Source organism: Phalangium opilio, unplaced genomic scaffold (genome assembly GCF_054372755.1).
Source record: "Phalangium opilio isolate 3A_F unplaced genomic scaffold, DU_Popi_V2 ptg000011l_1, whole genome shotgun sequence".
NCBI lineage: Eukaryota > Metazoa > Arthropoda > Arachnida > Opiliones > Phalangiidae > Phalangium > Phalangium opilio.
This window is the reverse complement of record NW_028324147.1, coordinates 9,386,123-9,404,496: the sequence shown is the minus strand read 5'-3', so window position 1 is coordinate 9,404,496 and position 18,374 is coordinate 9,386,123. Positions and strand designations below refer to the sequence as shown.

The following is an 18,374-nucleotide window of genomic DNA, read 5'->3' as shown; positions in this document are numbered from 1 at the left end:
TCATCACGCACAAACCTGGGTTACATTGAGACCTAGCTTTGCGCGTGCTGACACCCGATGTTGTAACAGAGTATATACAGAATAAGCTGTCGTACGAGATAGGGAGTTGCCTATCCTATAGCGTAAAACAAATTTGCTCACGCGCATTCTTTATCCATGGTTTCACTGTCAAAGAAAATCGATTTTCAACCAAATTAGTCGATAAAAGACGTATTTTCCCGCACAGTTCTGTATCCCTTTAACTCGACATTCTGAATGCATTCAAGTATAAAATAGTTTCATCGTTAAAGATAACCCATTGTTTGTTAAGAGACACTCTAAAATAAAGTCTTTTCCCCGTTGAAATAAAAGAAGGACGCGTCTTCATCGTACTGCACCGAGGGGAAAATCACTCGCACTATACTATCGAGTATTATACCACCAAAAACGGATTTATGTAAGAAGAACGTTGAAAGTAGCAAATTCCCTACCCATCCTTGACTTCTTTGTATGTTTTGGTGGGAGTGGCTTATAATTTCAAAACTCGTGCTCGCCATCTATCGGCCTTATCCTCTTATATTTTGGGCTTTAAATGTAGATACTGCATAAGTAAAGTAAATAATTATAATAATTTATAAATTTACTACAATAATAATTTTAGTACAAAGAAAGAAAAACTGGAAAATATTTAAAGAAACATCAATTATTTATATTCTTAACTTAAAAACTTAATTCCACTAAATCGGGAGTTATATGGCATTGTTTTCCACTTTAATTTTTTTACCACTGGCGCAATTTCGGAAAAAAATATTTAACCACGAAAATAGAGATAAGAATGACATTTTCGACCACTAAAAGTCGCTATACACAAAATTTGTGGGTGGAGTCAAAATATAAGCAGAAGAAGTTTCTCAATAAAATATGCGAGGATGGTACCAGACAGGGTGGGAAATAAGGATTATTTTAAAACTGGAAATTGGGCCAGCAACCCCTCCTGGCCTGGAATAAATAAACTGGTCCATGACCACTGACCAGGGCAGGTCGTCTGCTAAACTAAAGAAGTGGATAATTAGAATAGTTGAGTTAATGCCTGGACTCTGGTTACCCTTGAATTTTCTTAGTGGTCCCGTGGACCACTGACCCCCCTCGGGTTTAATTTTTAAACTGGCCCAGACAATTTTTAAACTGGTCATTTGCCCTGTGCCACCGCCTTATTTCCCACGCTGGTACCAGAGGCTAAAGCTATGATCCGACGTTCTTAGTGCATAAATCCGTTTTTGATACCACTTCTACGTCACTCCTAAATGTAATTAGTTTCACAGTCTTTAGTGCTATAATAAATCAAGTACTAAATACCCTTGGGGTTTAAAAAGAAATATCAAATCATTATTCATAAATCATTTAAAAATCGCATGCCATTAAGTTCAGGAGATACCTTGTAATTAGAAACGAAATTGGAATTTTAATAAAGGCCCGAATTTACCGGAAGTAGGGTTTTAAGGGGTAGTATGTCGCAGTTTGAGGGCAAACGATGGAATCCGATCTCGGAAATAGAAATGGGGCAAGGTGCTGGCTGGACGGACACGGACCGTGGGTTTTAGATTAGGCCGAGGCTTACCAATGAGTCTGAGTTGAGAATAAAAACAAGTCTTTTCGCCAAAACTAGGCTCGTGACTCGTTAACGAGACAGCATATGACGTCGCAGTTCGTGAATTGACCAAAAATCAAAATTAAAATGTCGTTTAACCGAATTTAATTTCTAAAAAACTTAAAGGGAGGGTGAAGTAGAAAATCAATTGATTTTTTTATCGATTCTTCTACAAATTATAAGACCAGTCTGCATAGTGAAACCACGGGGTGAAACATGCAGGAAATACTTCCGAATGATTTTAAAATTCAAAATATGTTCAGATTTTAAGGATAATTTAAACAAGGACCTCCGACCAATCGCGTAACGCCCTGCCTTCCTCTTAACAAAATTCTCGTGTCACGTTCCGTGTCTCGCGCCACAATTTTCAGTCACATCGCGCGCAAATTTTATCAAATCTCGTGATAAATTTCATTCGACATGGAACGTGAATGTTTCACTATGCAGACTGGTCTTATAATTAGTAGAAGAATCGATAAAAATCACTTGATTTTCTTCTTCACCCTCCCTTTAAATGAATTAAAGTAGATCAATCTTGTAAGCTATACAGGGTGTACAAAAAATTGTGGTATGACCGAAGTACGGTGAGAGATTTTGAGCAAGCTGCATATATTTTCCCATATAAGATACCATTTACAAGTTATGATTGTAGTGTTTTAGTCATGGCCCCTTCAAAAATTATCTAATGTCTTTCAGTTTCTCACTTAAATTTAAGGGGTCTTCAGTAAAACACTCCAATCATAAGTTGAAAACGGTAGTACTTGGGCAAAATGTCGTACAATCGACTCAAATGGAACCCACTGTACTTTTGTACCCTTTTTGGAACACACTGTATATTCTAAACCAAATAACTCAACCATTTGAGATAAAATGGTTGCAAAACGATTTTATAATGCTATGGTTCTACTATCCCTTTACGATTACAACTTATAGAACGGGCCCTACTAGGCCAACCCCTAAAGACTTTATGGGGGAAATGCTACTTGTACAACGACATCTGTCATGACCTAAAATTAGTGGTTATACCGCTTGAAATAGCGGGGAAGGAGGGCGCGTTGTTGACGTCTTAGTGGGTGTAATGATGTTAGTTTTGATTCAATTTATACAAAATGAAGTTTTCTTTAAATTCATTTTATATTATAAATATAATTAAACGGAAAACAAGGTTATTTATATTGAAATAAGAGATTATGCTAAAATTGTCATTTAAATTAATTTCAATTTAACTAATGGCGAATAATAGACCATTTCGATGTAACTAAGAGGGAAATAGACTGGGTTAAAACTTTGCCTTCCACCTTGCTTTTCGGCGCCTGCGTTGTAACCTTTTTGTATCATGAGACTGCGCATGCAGAGAAGGTAATGTAGCAATGTTGCCTAACCCCTTCTTTACACCGAAAAGGTCTATAGAGTACTACTGAGAAGGGAGGAGCTACGGGAAGCGGGAACGTGACGTCAACATTGGTAGTCTAAATTGTATGGCCTGAGCTGACGACTTCCAATATGGTCGCCAAACAGAGGTAAGAGATTGGCGGGTGTGACGTCACGAGAAAGTTCGTGGTAGCAGACTATAAATATATCGAAATTTTGTGTTAATCTTGTTTATATAAGCAGCCTAAAAATAGTCTATTCTCATCATGGTATGTTAGAACCAATTTGAAGAACCATGCTGTTAAATAAAGTTGAGAAGATAATCCAAGTCTAAAGTGAAGTCTGACATAATTAAGCACCCTAGCTCTCGGGGTGGGTGGAGTAGTTACGCCTGAAACGCTGTTTTCTCCCCTATTGGGAAGGGGGGAGAATGCCACTGAAATTGGAGATAGAAGGGCATGACGTTTTAAGGCATGAAGTATTATTTCCCTATAGCTGGTAGAGTACATTCCCCAAAATAATCACCCCCTTTATGACGTAGGCTATATTGCTTAGAACTCGTTATCGTTATCGGCGTACGCTTTAGTTACTCTATTTAGAATATCCATAGAATATTAAGAAAGGAGAGGAAACAATGCAAAATACGATGCAGCCGAGGGGTTCGATATAACTAAAAAGCGTACGGGATTTCGTGATTTCGCGAAGATTTCGTGTTTTCACGATTTTGCCAAAGATTTCGGTATTTCTTCTTCGATTTCTTCTTTAATTTTGGGATTTCGTCTTTGATTTCGCGATTTTCCCGAAGATTTCTTCTTTAATTGCGGGATTTCGCCAAAGATTTCTTCTTTAATTTCGGTATTTCTTCTTCGATTTCGCCAAAGATTTCGGGATTTTTTTCATTGATTTCGCGATTTTCCTAAAGATTTCTTCTTTAATTTCGGGATTTCACCAAAGTTTTCTTCTTTTATTTCGGGATTTCGCCAAATATTTCTTCTTTTATTTCGGGATTTCGCCAAATATTTCTTCTATGATTTCGCGATTTTTCAAAAGATTTCTTCTTTGATTTCGGGATTTCGCCAAAGATTTCTTCTTTGCTTTCGGGATTTCGCCAAAGATTTCATCTTTGCTTTCGGGATTTCGCCAAAGATTTCTTCTTTGATTTCATGATTTTGAAAAAGATTTCTTCTTTGATTTCGTGATTTCGCGATTTCACCAAAGACCAAACATTTCGTGATTTCTTTGATTTCGTGATTTCTTCTTGATTTCACTATTTCGCCAAAGATTTCACTATTTCGCCAAAGATTTCAGAATTTCCTCTTTGATTTCGTAATTTCGTGATTTCTTAAAAATATTTCGTGATTTTGAGTGAAATATTTCACGATTTTGTGTGAAAGATTTCACGATTTTGCGAGAAGCGTACGGGATTTCGTGTAAATGTCGGACCCCTCGGATGCAGCTCAAACCAGTGAGCAGCACCATCTATTTCCTCCATGCTCAAACAAGCATTAACTGAACAGCTTAATTTCAAGTCACATGACAAATTTAACGCCTTCAAACGAGGGGTAGAGAGAGCGGAGCACACGTACTCAATCTGTGGCCACATTACTACTTCTGGCCACGTGTTTTTCCCGCAAGTTTCCACTCTCTTTCATAATTCTCTCTGGTATATCTTAGACTTTCCTTTTGGTTCAAATCAAAACAGTCCCGTGTTTCTGACGATACGGCGCGTACGAACGAATGATGGAGATTTTTGGAAACGTGCCAGAAAATATTTGGTTAACAGTCCCCACGGATCGCAGGGATCGTTACCGCTTTTCCCCTATAAAGAATTCCAAATCCAGGACTTCCTTCTTGGATGGTACATGTAAATTGGCCATGACAATAAAGCATTTTCCATGTGGGTACGTCGTTAACTTAATAGCCTGAAATTCGAACGAGAAGTAGGTAGAGACAATTTTACAGATATCAAAACCGTTTCTCGAGGTTAGAATATAATGAAAACGGGTTTTTATAGATGGAGCTTGAAGTCCGCGAAGCCTCGACTGGTGGTAGATCAGAACGAAGGGCGTTCCGAAATCGATACGGAGTTGCCTTTCTACATCTTGATTCTCTTCTCTAGACTCTTTACACCCACTATATCTATTATTATTATTATATCTATATAAATCAAAGTCCTGACTGACTGACTGACTGACTGACTGACAGACTGACTGATAATCAACGCCCAGCCCAAACCGCTTGCCCTAGAAGGCTGAAAATTTGCAGGAACGTTACTCATAAGTAGTAGGCGCGTACTAAGAAAGATTTTTCCAATCCGCCGCCATCTTAAAAAATGGAGCCCAGAAATGTAAAAAATATTCTCTATGCAATTAAGTACGCGCGTTTCAACCGATTTCACAAATATTTAGTACACTGGTTTGATTTAACCTTAAGACGGGCTGAATGGTCTTTCGGGTTAGATTTTTCGCCATCTTTTAAAATGGCGCCCAGAAATGTAAGAAAATATTCTCTATGCAATGAAGTCCGCGCGTTTCAACCGATTTCACAAATATTTAGTACAATGGTTTCCTTTAACCTATAGACGGGCTGAAAGGTCTTTTTGGTTCGATTTGTTGCCATCTTTTAAAATGGCGGCCAAAAACTTAAAAACCCTTCTTTATGGAATAATGTCCGCGTGAAAAGTAATAAAAAATATCCCGACGGGCTGACGGACTGTGCCGAGTGCCTTCGCTCCTAGGGTGCTACAAAAATATTAGTCATCAGTAAAATCTACACATTATTTATATCATTTTAGATGGAAGTTCTTATTACACGCGAGCGACGCCGCGGGTAACAGCTAGTATTGCATAATCGAATTACTCTTATGTGTAATTTCTTATTAAGTTTGTGTAAAACTAGCAGCCCGTCAGCCCGTCGGATATTTTTGATTCTTTTGGGACCGTAATTTTAAAATGAAGCGGGATGTTAAAACGCAAAAGCTATAAAGCTAATTTTTAGGATATAGCGGAACACGTATACTAGATATTAATAAAATCGGTAATTGAAACTTCTGAAACTTTACACTTAGGGCCGCAGATTGGATTTTTTTTTAGCGTGGCCTTACGAGTAACTTCTATGTTACCAGTCTAGAATAGTACGCTCTTTACAAGCTTAAAGGCTACCACACGCATCTTAACAAAAACACTATTTTTCACGTGAGAGTGGTCACGTAAGATATAGCAATGAATGGTGACCTTTACGTTCAACTAATTATATTTCGCATATGGGTTAAGTAATCTAGACTATAGAGTGGTACTGAGAAGGGAGGAGCTACGGAGACGTGACGTCAATATTGGTAGCCTAAATTGTACGGCCTGAGTGAGGTAAGAGAGGGGAGGGTGTCACGTCACAAGAAAGTTCGTGATAGCAGACTATAAGGAGTGGACAAAGGGATGGAAATATCCCCCAATAAGCGTCATGCCGCCTCTTAGCCAATCAGGCGCACTCCCCTACAAGCCTTCGACTCTATAAAGTCTGCCGCCATTTTGGTGGAAAGGGGAAAAGCCATATTAAACTACACCCCTCTGGCCTTTCTCTATATTATTAGTCCGCTCCTGGAGATTATCCACTACCACCTAAGAAAAAACTTGTACGTCCCCTTCTTGAACAGTGTGTCCTTTTGCACCCTTCTCGGTATTAAAAGTCAACCTTTCTTTTTCAGGGTTCATACAACTTTTGGAAAACAAATTTCCCTGAGATGTCCAGGTTTTTCCCGTATATGGGGTATCCTATGGAGCAAATGTTAACGAAGGAGGGGTAAATAGGACTGTTTCATAATCGAAGGACATCCCCATTTCTCTAATATAACCAGAGTTATTAGCCTCCAAAATTTAGTGCAATGTTAATCCTATGGAGGGTATGTTTATGAACATTTTGCTTAATTACTCGGCCCCTGTTTGACGCAAAATTTCCCTGATTTCCCTGAATTTTCCCTGAGGTTTTTGTAAACTCTTTATTTCCCTGATTTTTCCAGGTTTTCCTGGTTTTCCAGGTTTATATGAGCCCTGTTTTTACTACAGATTGAATGAGATCACTCCTAATGAAATTATGCCTTCATTTTAATTTTGAACCTAAATTTAGGCCTTGGATCTTTTAAGGTTTACTTTGTTGGAACTATTTTAAATTTTATTTTGTTTTGTTAAAAAACAACAAGACGCTTGAGAATTATCTTGTATTCCCTTTGTTTCTGCAATTGAAACTTTTGGGGAAGTCAAGAGTTCAAATCTCGATCTCCACGACAGCCCACGGACGAAGTATATTGTTCACTTCTGAGAGCAAATTCAAGTCAAATGTAAAATGCGTATGTAAATCCCATGGCACGCAATGATTTAGCAGTCTACTGTACATTTATAAACGATAAAAATGTTGCGTTTCTACTTTAAAGAAATCCTTGAAAAAGCTGCTTAAAGAATTGAGAAAGAATAAATTTTAACTAGAAATTTCGAAACGTTTAGACTAGCTAATAGAAAGGGTAAAGTATTGGAATAAACTGTTAAAGATTAGTGGCGACGAAAGGATTTGGTTGCGATAGGCCACAGCCTACTTGCAATTTTAAAATTTGTCTACAAAATTTTGCATAAAGGCCTAGAAGTTTTAGAGCTATTATAAATAGTGTAAGTTCGAAGTACAATAGGTTCTAAGAGTGATTTGGGGTCGAAAATGATCCATGACATTTTGTTGTCTTGTTTACCGTTTACAGGTTGTGATAATGACTGGAGTGTTTTACGGATGTCATGACCCCTTAAAAGTAACGTAAGAAATGCTAATTTTACGTGTAACTCCAATGCTATTTAATCTATTTTGTTTGGGGTAGTCCTAAGGGCAAAAAGTCATAAAACATTTTCGACTCAAAATTGTCCGTGGAAACCACTGTACTTCGGTATCATAAGTTTATAAGATATGTTCTATAAGTATGTCGTAATGCTATAGAGACTTTCTGAGAGCTAGTTCGAGAACGACAAGTGAAAATTGACTACACTCGGTTAATTTTACAGGATTTCCATCTTCCTATTTAATCTGACATACTAAGCCATTGGCAGCGCCTCACCAGGCGTCGCTTTACTAGATTCTGAGTACGTTTCAGCTACGTCACTTCATGACAAGCTATGAGTAAGCAGCGACAAACTTATGGTACATATCTTATGAACTTATGCTGTATAAACAACATATTATTTTTGTTCACAAGTGCTGTCGAGGACGTCCTTGATTAACTATCTTTAATAATTTGAAAAAATAGATCAAGTCAACAAAAGAACAAACACAACATAACAACACACATACACAAATAGAACAACACACATACACAAATAGAACAACAATAACAAAAGTTTATAATACTGCCTCCTCTATCCTATCAAGGCCCGCTCATACTATCATTTTCCGTTCTCAAAAGTGACAATTTATTTCGCGTCTAGATAAGCCTTTTCTCACACACTTTCGCATGCACGAATTCACGTAAAATGACGTCACTTTGCAAATTCAAAGCGCTATTTTGCTATGATAAAACATTTGTTGAAAATTTCATTACGAAAATTGAAAAACAAAACAGATTCATAGTTGGGAGGCTAGCCGACTCGCACTGCCTCTAGCGGTACATCTTGGCGCGAGTGAAATAACCCAATAAGGTTATCTCCCCCGCCTCTGTGGTGTTTGCTTCTCTTAGACTGGAATTAAGCTCGCAACGGTAACATTGGGATATAGGTCACCTTGACCGCATCACTAGAATCGACAATTATGGAGGGCAGAAAAAATAAGTGTCTTGCGAATCGTGCATGCTTAATTGCCATAGGTGCAGCAGAGGCGTTAGCAAAGGCTTAGGACAGACTAAATGGGAAGATGGACTGCAAAAGAGAGTGTAGTCAATTCTTGCTTATCGTTCTCGAACTAGCTCTCAAAAAGTCTCTAGCATTACTAAGCATAGTTAGTGTCAGACTTATGGAACATATCTTATAAACTTACAATACCACAGATACATGATTCTAACTAATCAATCATTCATTATCAATGAGTGACTGGAGCGATTGCTGAAGAATTTAAAAATTACGGCATATAAGCACTTTTAAATGAGAGGCAGAAATAATTGTACAGACAATTTATTTCGGGGAGGGGGGAAGAGAAAAATCGAAGGACCTTTTCAAAGAAGGAGCTCTTGAGAAATATTTAACTTCGTCAATTAATAAGAAGGTAGTAAAAGTAATTGAATTACAACATGAAAATGATGAAATAGATACGGTTTACAGACCCCCCCCCTTCCACGTATAAGTGAAAGAATTATTAGCACCAGATTGAATCTATGAATGTAATCCCACTTTCATTAAATAAATTAGAAAATATACGTGTATTTCAGTAATACCACAACATCCCTTGATTTTCACTAGTTTTTTATCAAGATATTATCAAGAAGCGATATCTAGTTTACTAGGTAGAAGGTATAAGATGCCTAAGTATTCGCGCGCCATAGTCCCAGTCCCCTTTCAAAATTCCAGGGGGGACGTAAAAGGAGGAGGCCGGGCTATTTCGCCTCTCCTCAGTCGGAAAATACGTACTTTTCGTCATTCGCGTCGCCCCGCTGACGTAAGTTTTCAAGAACCAACGAGATGCTGGTTGTAATTTAGAGGCGGGGAATAACTCCGGCCCTCCGTTGGGGCTTTGGACTGGAGATAAAGCTGGAAATGTGGCGAATTTATACCTGCTCCCTAGTAAACTAGATATCGCTTCTTGATATTATCTATGCATTGTGGTTTAGAGTTAATTTTCTAAGACGATAAAAAATGTTCAGCGCGAGGGGTTGCTCTCTCTTTCTAGATGGTGTATGTACACCTGATTTTAAATTCGTCGAGTCATCCTTAAAGGGAGGGTGAAGAGGAAAATAAATTGATTTTTTTTTATCGATTCTTCTACTTATTATAAGGCCATTCTGCATAGTGAAACATTCAGGAAATACCGTTTCCGAATGATTTTAAAATTCAAATTAGGTTCAGATTTTAAGGATAATTTCAAATAAGGACCTCTGACCAATCGCGTAACGCATTGCCTTCTTGTTAACAAAATTCTCGTGGCACTCTCAATGTCTCGCTACACGATAGTCACATCGCGAGCAATGTTTATCAAATCTCGCGATAAATTTCACTCGACATGGAGCGTGCCACGAGAATTATGTTAACAAAAAGGCAGGGCGTTACGCAATTGGTCAGAGGTACTTATTTAAAATATGTCATAAAATCTGAAACTAATTTGAATTTTAAAATCATTCGGAGACTGTATTTCCTTTAAGGTTTCTTTATGCAGAATGGTCTTATAATTAGTAGAAGAATCGATAAAACACATTTTTTTCACTTCACCCTCCCTTTAACGACCAAAATCTTAAATCTCAACAAAATCTGAATTTACAGAGGAAATCTGTCCATTAAGTGTGAATTTGCAAATTTTAAGCATGGATAAAGAATGCGTGTGAGGAAATTTGTTTTCACTCTACAGGATAGGCAACTCCCTATCTCGGACGACAGCTTATTCTGTATATACTCTGTTAAAACATCGGTTGTCAGCACGCGTAAACCTAGGTCTCTATGTAACGTAGCTTTGTACGTGGTGTCAAGAGACGAAAGACTTCAGGATCTTCAGGATTTAAAATATCCGCGAGTTTTTTTAGCTCGAGTACACAGACCTCTAGGCTTTAGTTTCAAATACGTGTAGTAGGCTGTAGACAATTTCACACCCGATGTTGTAACAGAGTATATACAGAATAATCTGTCGTTCGAGATAGGGAGTTGCCTATCCGATAGCGTGAAAACAAATTTGAAATTTCCTCACGCGCATTCTTTATCCATGTTTTAAGAATTGAATAATGAATTCATCTTAATATAGAGTACCTTTTCGCTACCCCCCCCCCTTTTTCCCAACAAAAACCTGACAGACAGCTTAATAATTAGTACTACCCGTAATGGAACCACCGAATCAAATATAACAACGCCCGCCAGATCTATTTTACAATTTTTACGAAATAATTGATAATTTTGAATCAAGATAATAATAATAATAATAATAATAATAATAATAATAATAATAGTAATTCGTAATTAGGCCTAGATAATCTTTGTGTAAAAGATATAGAAGGTTGAATTTAGGGTGCCAAGCAAGTTAGCATCGGTAAATATTTGATGAAAACTAAAAAACTGTGACGTTACGGAACGGAACCAATCGTTTTACTTATTATCAATGAAAGATGTCTTCCCACATTTGGTTCAATTTTTCATATTACATTTATGCGCCCTAGTTTCTAGTACCGCATTTAAAGACGTTTTAGTACCCTAAATAGGTTAAAGTCATATAGGCGTAACAATGGGGCAACAAAGACTTGAGTCAGCCTTTAATCTCCATAAACAACAAAAAAAATCCACACACAAATATCCTATGCAGGATGCTGTTATTTTCTCTGTTTATCCATGGATAAAGAATGCGCGCGAGGAAATTTGTTTTCACGCTATAGGATAGGCAACTCCCTATCTCGAACGACAGCTTATTCTGTGTATACTCTGTTACAACATCGGTTGTCAGCACGTGCAAACCTAGGTCTCTATGCAACCAAAGAGAATATATTCTCTTTGATACAACTTAGCTTTCTGCGTGCTGACAAAGACTAAAAACTTCAGGATCTACAATATCCGCGAGTTTCGTAGCTCGAGTGCACGGACCTCTAGGCCTTAGTTTCAAATACGTGTGAAATGGCTTACAGTCTACCACACGTATTTAAAACTAAGGCCTAGAGCTAAAAAAACTCGAGGATATTTTAAATCCTGAAGATCCTGAAGTTTTTGGTCTCTTGACAGCACGTACAAAGCTACGTTACATAGAGACCTAACTTGACGCGTGCTGACAACCGATGCAGTAACAGAGTATAAGCTGTCGTCCAAGATAGGGAGTTGCCTATCCTGTAGAGTGAAAACAAATTTCGTCACGTGCATTCTTTATCCATGGTTTATCTAAATAATAATTTATTAATGCTTGTGTTTCCCGAAAAATGGGTAAACAAATGAACACGTCATTTTGAACTACAAGTATATGGGTCCCATTTCTATTGGTTAGGGACCTTCAAACTTATATCCTACCTCGAAAAATAAATCCTAGCGCCGTCACTGGAGGTTAGGTACATTTCTGTTGGCCCCCTGGTGGAGAAGAGGGAGTTGGGAGGGATAGCTAACACTCGGATCAATATTTATAAACGAGTCCCCGTAAACTTAAGAATCCGATGAGAAGAGCGTGTTCGTTTCCGGGGTCCCATCGACACGCGAAACAAACCCTCTTTATATGGAGCTTGGCCTTCAGTTAGCCAAGGCTAAACGGGGGGGGGGGGGTGAGGCAAAATAATAAGCATCTTTGCTACAGCAGTCACTTGGATGACACAATAGTAAAGAGATGAAGGGCTAAAGACTCCCTATTTCGAATTTGGACTCGAGTTTCGCGAGTTAAAAACTTCTTTTAGAATTGGCGATCTTAATCACACTCGCTTTAGAATTGGCGATCTTAATCACACTCGCTTAAAGTTTAAGTTAAGATCAAACTTAAGACTGATGTTTTTAACGCGCTCTGAGCAACAATGAGTGATGCACCCCTCGGGAAAAAGAGCTATCAGTCGTCTGAGCTCAGGCATAAAGACCTTTGTCCGTAACTTCTGTAAACCTTTCAGTGTTGCCATAGAGGGACAAATCACTTCGCGTGTGTTCGAATCATATATAATCAGACCAATCCTATCTTATCTAATTTAAAAAACAGCCATAATTGATGCAATGTAGTAGGTATAACCCGCTTTTAATTACCATAAAGGGTGCATCATTTTACGTTCGAAGTGATTGACCCCTCGGCGTTAGACCACCCAAGGGGCTAGGGCAATGCTTTCCTTATACACGATTTAATTCGGTGCTTTAATATTTTTTTTGGGTACTTACAAATTTCTTTCTTTTATCGAAATCCAACAGCAATATTCCAAAATTGGTTAATCCTTTTTCTAAGCGATTATTTCACTCGCGAAGCACTCCGACACAAAATGAAACTCGTTGTATGTAGCTCTTGCCTCAGGGCCAATTATAATCCACAATGCGGCCCGAGTGTGACGTCACTATTGCTCCGGGTACGGGACTTTGTTAAGCCTTGGTCGAGGAAATAGAGAGAGAGAGGGTACTCGGGGGAAGACGTCCGCCAAAATCCGGAATAGTATTGTCGCGAATCACGCAACTTGCGACCGTAGATTTTTAGCGCTAAAAGCGAGCGGACCGGAGCACCGCGCCAACTACCGGTAACTGGCCTCTGGCTTGGGGGAATAGGTATGGAAGCTCGCGATCTGCGGGCTTCCGAAGCGCCGCTCAGCGGCCATACTGACAAACTTCTAGGAGGAACGAGTCAAAACAACTAGAGAACGCAGAATGTGAGAGAAAGATGCCCTTTGCGCCTTTCGTAGCGCTACTAACTCGCTATCTATTACTTTTGGAAAAGCAGAAAAACAGACGTGCTGAATATTACAAAAGGCAAAATTCGAATTCGGTTTTGCTTTCAAATAAAATAGAGAAAACAATGTTAGAGCAGAATTTTTTAGTTATGTAGGGGCACAGCGAAAACACTCGACTCTAAATGGGTAGTTAAACATTAATGCTTATTTTATATGGTTAGCTTGGATACAAAGCGGCGCTGTAATTCAGAAACTTTAAGAGAATTACTCCATGCCTATGGAAAAATGTAGAATAGAGGGGTGTACCGTGAAATATTATTTTACATGTATGAAATTGAGTCTTTAAATCTATAAAGCCTTGAAGAGTTTCCTGCTGTTGATTAAGATAATCACTACGCTACACTGCGCAATTGGATATGGAACCTTATAGAACTCACCTTGAATCGAAATTAGAGATATAATAGAGATGAGATATATCAGTTGTGACGTCATCGCGTAGGAAAAACGTCATGGGTATACTTTAGACGGTATGCAGCCATATTTAGTACCGTTTTTCCTCTATGATCAAGTAGCGTGGATGACGTCACAGCAACCCTTCTGTACTTTTTGGCTTCATCGTTTTTGCGTCAGCGAAAATGATCGAAAAGGTGTATCGCAGACGTAATCAAGGGTGAGATTTAAAGGTAAAGATTAATTTTATGTATTTTATTGTATTTTTACATAAAATGCACATAGAAAGGTATCCGAAGTTCGTAGGACGATTTTATTACGATGGTCGCTAGCTGCCCATAGAAATTAACCATCATCTTCAAGCCTAAGCCCACGTTTCAGTTGACTGTGAGAAATATATCCTTCCAGTACATGCTATGAATTGATTTCTTCTGTTTAATCTAATCTTGAAGCTATCGTAAAGGGCTCAAACAAGTTGATTTATTAGCTTTAGTATATTGAAATGTTTTGTAAAACGTTAATTAAACCCAATTAATCATTGGTCTTGATTTTAACAGATTTTAAAAAAGTTGTTGTTCTGAGTTTTTGCTGTATTTTCAGAATTTTCCTGCAAAATTCAAACGCCGGTCTCATTGGCCAAAGTTTCCGAGGGGCCATTCACTCAGCGCAATCGATGTATCTTTAATCATTCTAAATTAATTACACGGATTTAACCTTGTCAGGGCTAAAATGATCAAGCGCAATCCGTAATCGTTGTACAAGGAATGTGAGAGTGATTAGCCCCTCGAAAGTTTCAGTCAACCAAACTTTTGTCCCAATTGTTATAGTGTTCTGTTTTTGGTTGGCCGAAACTTGGCCATATACGAGATGTGGAAATTGTATAAATTTCTTTCTGATTTATTAGGCCTAATTTAGGCTCAATAGATATCATCTGCCTGCAGCTGACTCCCTGGAGTGCCCATGAAGTTTTACAATCGGTTAAAAATAAACTAAAACGTATAAGTGAGTTTCGTCGAAAGTTTATAAAACTACGTGAACGTTTTTGAGATTATTTAACATCCTAAAGCGAATAAAATCAACGCATGCTCAGTTTAACTATGTATTAAATTAGTTCCACATCAGAACGCGTACCTCTATCTTAAAATGTAATCAACAATTTGACGTTACGAAATCGGTGTCTCTTTCGTTTAATCAATTCAGATTTCGTCTACCAAACATAAATAATTTAAACTCAGCTCGCTGCCGCGGCTGCCTGCTTGAAAGCGGAATTGACGCTGTACTTGTTTAAAATCGAAGTCTTTCCATTTGGTCTTTCTATCCTAGAGATTGTGGAGAAAGCGCTCTCTACCGGCTGTCGTTCCATTCCCTCTAGCTTTTTCGTAATACACTCCTAACTTGTCCCTAATCTCTTTTATAACCGGTCTATTTAAGCGTCTTTGGTAACGCTGTCGATCAACAAGGTTAGTTTTCATAAGGAGATAGTATTTGGACACGAGTGCTGTCACGTGAGTCTAAGAAGGAGGGCCGTACTCTTACCACCCACCCAGCCAGCTTAGGTTTGAAAATCAGCGATTGAATCGGGGCTGAATGGTATGGTATGGGTTACGCGTATTAACGTTTATACAAGACTACAAACCCGGAACGTTTGCACTAATCTTCGTTTACCTCTCAATCACCCTTGAATAAGAAAACCTTCCTTCGGAATTGTTTAAGCTCTTAGAGTCGATTAAGTATTGTTCTTTATAAAGAAATACGGACGGCGACCCACTTAACGTCGGTTCTGAAGAAACTATATTATAACGCTATAGCAAGTTCACTGTGATTTGCTACTGATAGTTGAACTAAATATTGTAAATGGTTATAGGCTTTATCATAAGTCTATAAGATATGTTCCATAAGTACGACACTACCTATAATTCGTAATGCTAGAGACTTATTGAGAGCTAGTTCGAGAACGATAAGCGAGAATTGACTACACTCAATTTTGCAGGACTTCCATATTCCTATTTAGTCTGTGATAAGCCTTTGCCTGCGCCTCACCAGGCGTCGTTTTATGAAAACCTATGACGTTTCACCTACGTCACTTCATTACACGCTCTCAGTAACCATGCAGTGACAAATTTATGGAACATATCGTATAAAGCCATTATATAATATTGATATGTGCGAACATTAAATAGCTCTTGTACTTTAAACTGCATAAAGAAAGATGAAAAATAGTATAGTCAGGGGTAAATAACGAAAGGAGTTAGAGACGCTAGATTCCGTATTGTGGAATACAGTGGGACTTTCAAACGCAGACACATAAAAGAGAAAACGCCTCGGTCGCGCCGCCTATAATTCAAAATAAGTATGATATTTTCCAACCAATAGCGTGGCAATTAGGCTTAGAGTAAAGTTTATTCATTAAGACGCATTTGAATTAGAAACATGCAACTTTAAAGTTGGTAAATTCCTTATTCGATAATGAAATGGAATTAAATGTCGTTTTTGCATCCTTCAATACAGTTTTAGTTGTTTTAATTTCTTTAGTCACAGATACAGTCGATGATCCTGATCCCACAGTTCCCACTAAGCCTTGGCTCACTGGGCCGACTCTGTAACCGCGCACATACGGCAAAACAAGTTTGATCACATTTTGAGGATTTCCCCGGCTTCAAATTGCAAATTGTTGACTTATCTTTCTTCTTTAAATCGCTGTTTACTCGCGATTGAATATAATAATTATATTGGGTTGATTTATGAGACGACTTCACAACATCGACACCCGCCATTTTACTTTACCCAGAATACCTTGCGGCGCGAGATTTTAAGGCAAAACTTTTAAGGTTCAGGTCTTATTTACAATACAGTTTCAAAGATGGCACTACGTTAGTTACAAATTCTATGACGTTTCAAGGTCCCACTGTATTCTACACTACGGAAGCTAGCGTCTCTAACTCCTTTCGTTATTTACCCCTGGTATAGTCAATATTTTAACGGCAGTTATATCGCCATGAAGTGTTTGTAACCTATGTAGCCGCATTTTCAGAAAAGATCTGAGTGATCATCTAACACCATAGCCCACTCGATCACGCACAACACGACGCAAGCTGCAGCGCAGCGTCCGTGAGCGAGTAGCGAGTGTTCTATGTTAACAGTTAAGATCAAATCATGGGTTTATAAAAAACGAAAGTGCATCTTGCCACACAGCTTCCACCCGAAATCGCGACCTAGAGGCATTGCCTTACCAAAGGTAGAAGTACCATATCCAGAAACGATAGTTTTTTATAAATCCATGATCAAATTCCCTACATAGTTTCAGCATCGTATGTCAAAGGTTTTGGAATTATTGTGAACAGTTAGTATCTATATTATAAAATTCACTATCGGGGATCAAGGGAATTTTAAGATACAGTGAGTGGTTTTTGCGAGTTCTCTATATCATAAAATTCACTGGTGAAGGTCAAGGAGATTTTTAGATACAGTGATCAGTCAGTCCAGTGAGTGACTTCACAAATATCTATAATATAAAATTCACTTTCAAAGAGGTTTTAAGATACAGTAATTAGTTTGTGCGTGAGTGGATTTCACAAATAACTGTATAATAAAATTCCCTTTCGTCCTCTTTTTCGTGAAAGCCAAGCTGGGGTTGTCAGGCCCCTTTAGCCTTTCATATACCATTCTGCTTACTTCATCCTCAGCATTTATTCTCCAGACTCGTTTCCGGATATTTTTCTGAAAACAACGTCGATAGTTTTTCCTTTTTTAAAAATTTATGTTATTTTAGAGTAGTATAAGTCAATGTGATGTTTTGATTAAAGCAGGGATAGATGTAATTTTAGAAGCAGGAATGGAGAACAGAGTATTCTGGGCGCGACGGGGGGGGGGGGGTATGAATGAATAGGCGGGTCATAGCGACAAAGGTAAAAAGGAATTACGAGTTTTTCGCCGTCCCCGTCAGCAACGTCATCAAAGCGTAGTTTAAGTGAGCCAATAAGATAATTTAAAATTTTCGTTGTGTGTTGGAGAGAGGGGCTCTATACTGGGCTATGAGTTGGACTGAAGTAAATACTAACCGTTCTCCATTCCTGCCTCTAAAATTACATCTATCCCTGATTAAAGTGAAAGGCGGTCAACATAGCTGTTGTGAATAAAGATTTCAAAGGGTGAACTATGACTATAATTTACCTGAATTTTATTTATTTTATTACTTTTCAGTCAAGCATTTTAAAGTATGGCGGCGAATTGAAGCCCAAAGTTCACATATCCTTCTATAGGACAAAGCGAACTAGCATACTACATTTTAGTAAAATCGGTTTAAACGAGCGAAAGTTATTAAAGGAAATGTTTAACATTTCTAGCGCCATTTTTCAACATGGTCACATATTGGAAAAAATTAAGTAAAGTTCTTTTGAAACAGGAAGTATTGTTTAAATATTGAACCCGCGAAGTACACAAAGCTCGTGG

At 38.1% G+C, this 18,374-nt stretch overlaps 1 protein-coding gene and 1 long non-coding RNA gene across 8 annotated transcripts in view; one reads left to right on the top strand and one right to left on the bottom strand.

The window, feature by feature from the left end:
- Positions 1–13,338, bottom strand: part of Gug (arginine-glutamic acid dipeptide repeats grunge) — a 52,119-nt gene extending 38,781 nt beyond the window's left edge. For all 3 annotated transcript variants that reach the window (XM_089860584.1, XM_089860586.1, XM_089860585.1), the window contains exon 1: positions 12,979–13,338. The gene's annotated coding sequence lies outside the window, so the exon portion shown is untranslated. The remainder of the gene's footprint in view (positions 1–12,978) is intronic.
- Positions 5,157–14,571, top strand: LOC149710280 (uncharacterized). 5 transcript variants are annotated; one of them, XR_016377717.1, is made up of 4 exons: positions 5,157–6,626; positions 6,699–7,650; positions 7,737–7,789; positions 14,211–14,571. It is a non-coding gene; the product is annotated as an uncharacterized LOC149710280 (long non-coding RNA). The 5 variants fall into 5 exon arrangements; XR_016377718.1 differs by lacking the exon at positions 14,211–14,571 and having other exon boundaries at positions 5,157–6,034; positions 6,091–6,626; positions 7,737–9,916; XR_016377716.1 differs by lacking the exon at positions 14,211–14,571 and having other exon boundaries at positions 5,157–6,206; positions 6,271–6,626; positions 7,737–9,916.
- Positions 14,572–18,374: the final 3,803 nt, after the last annotated feature.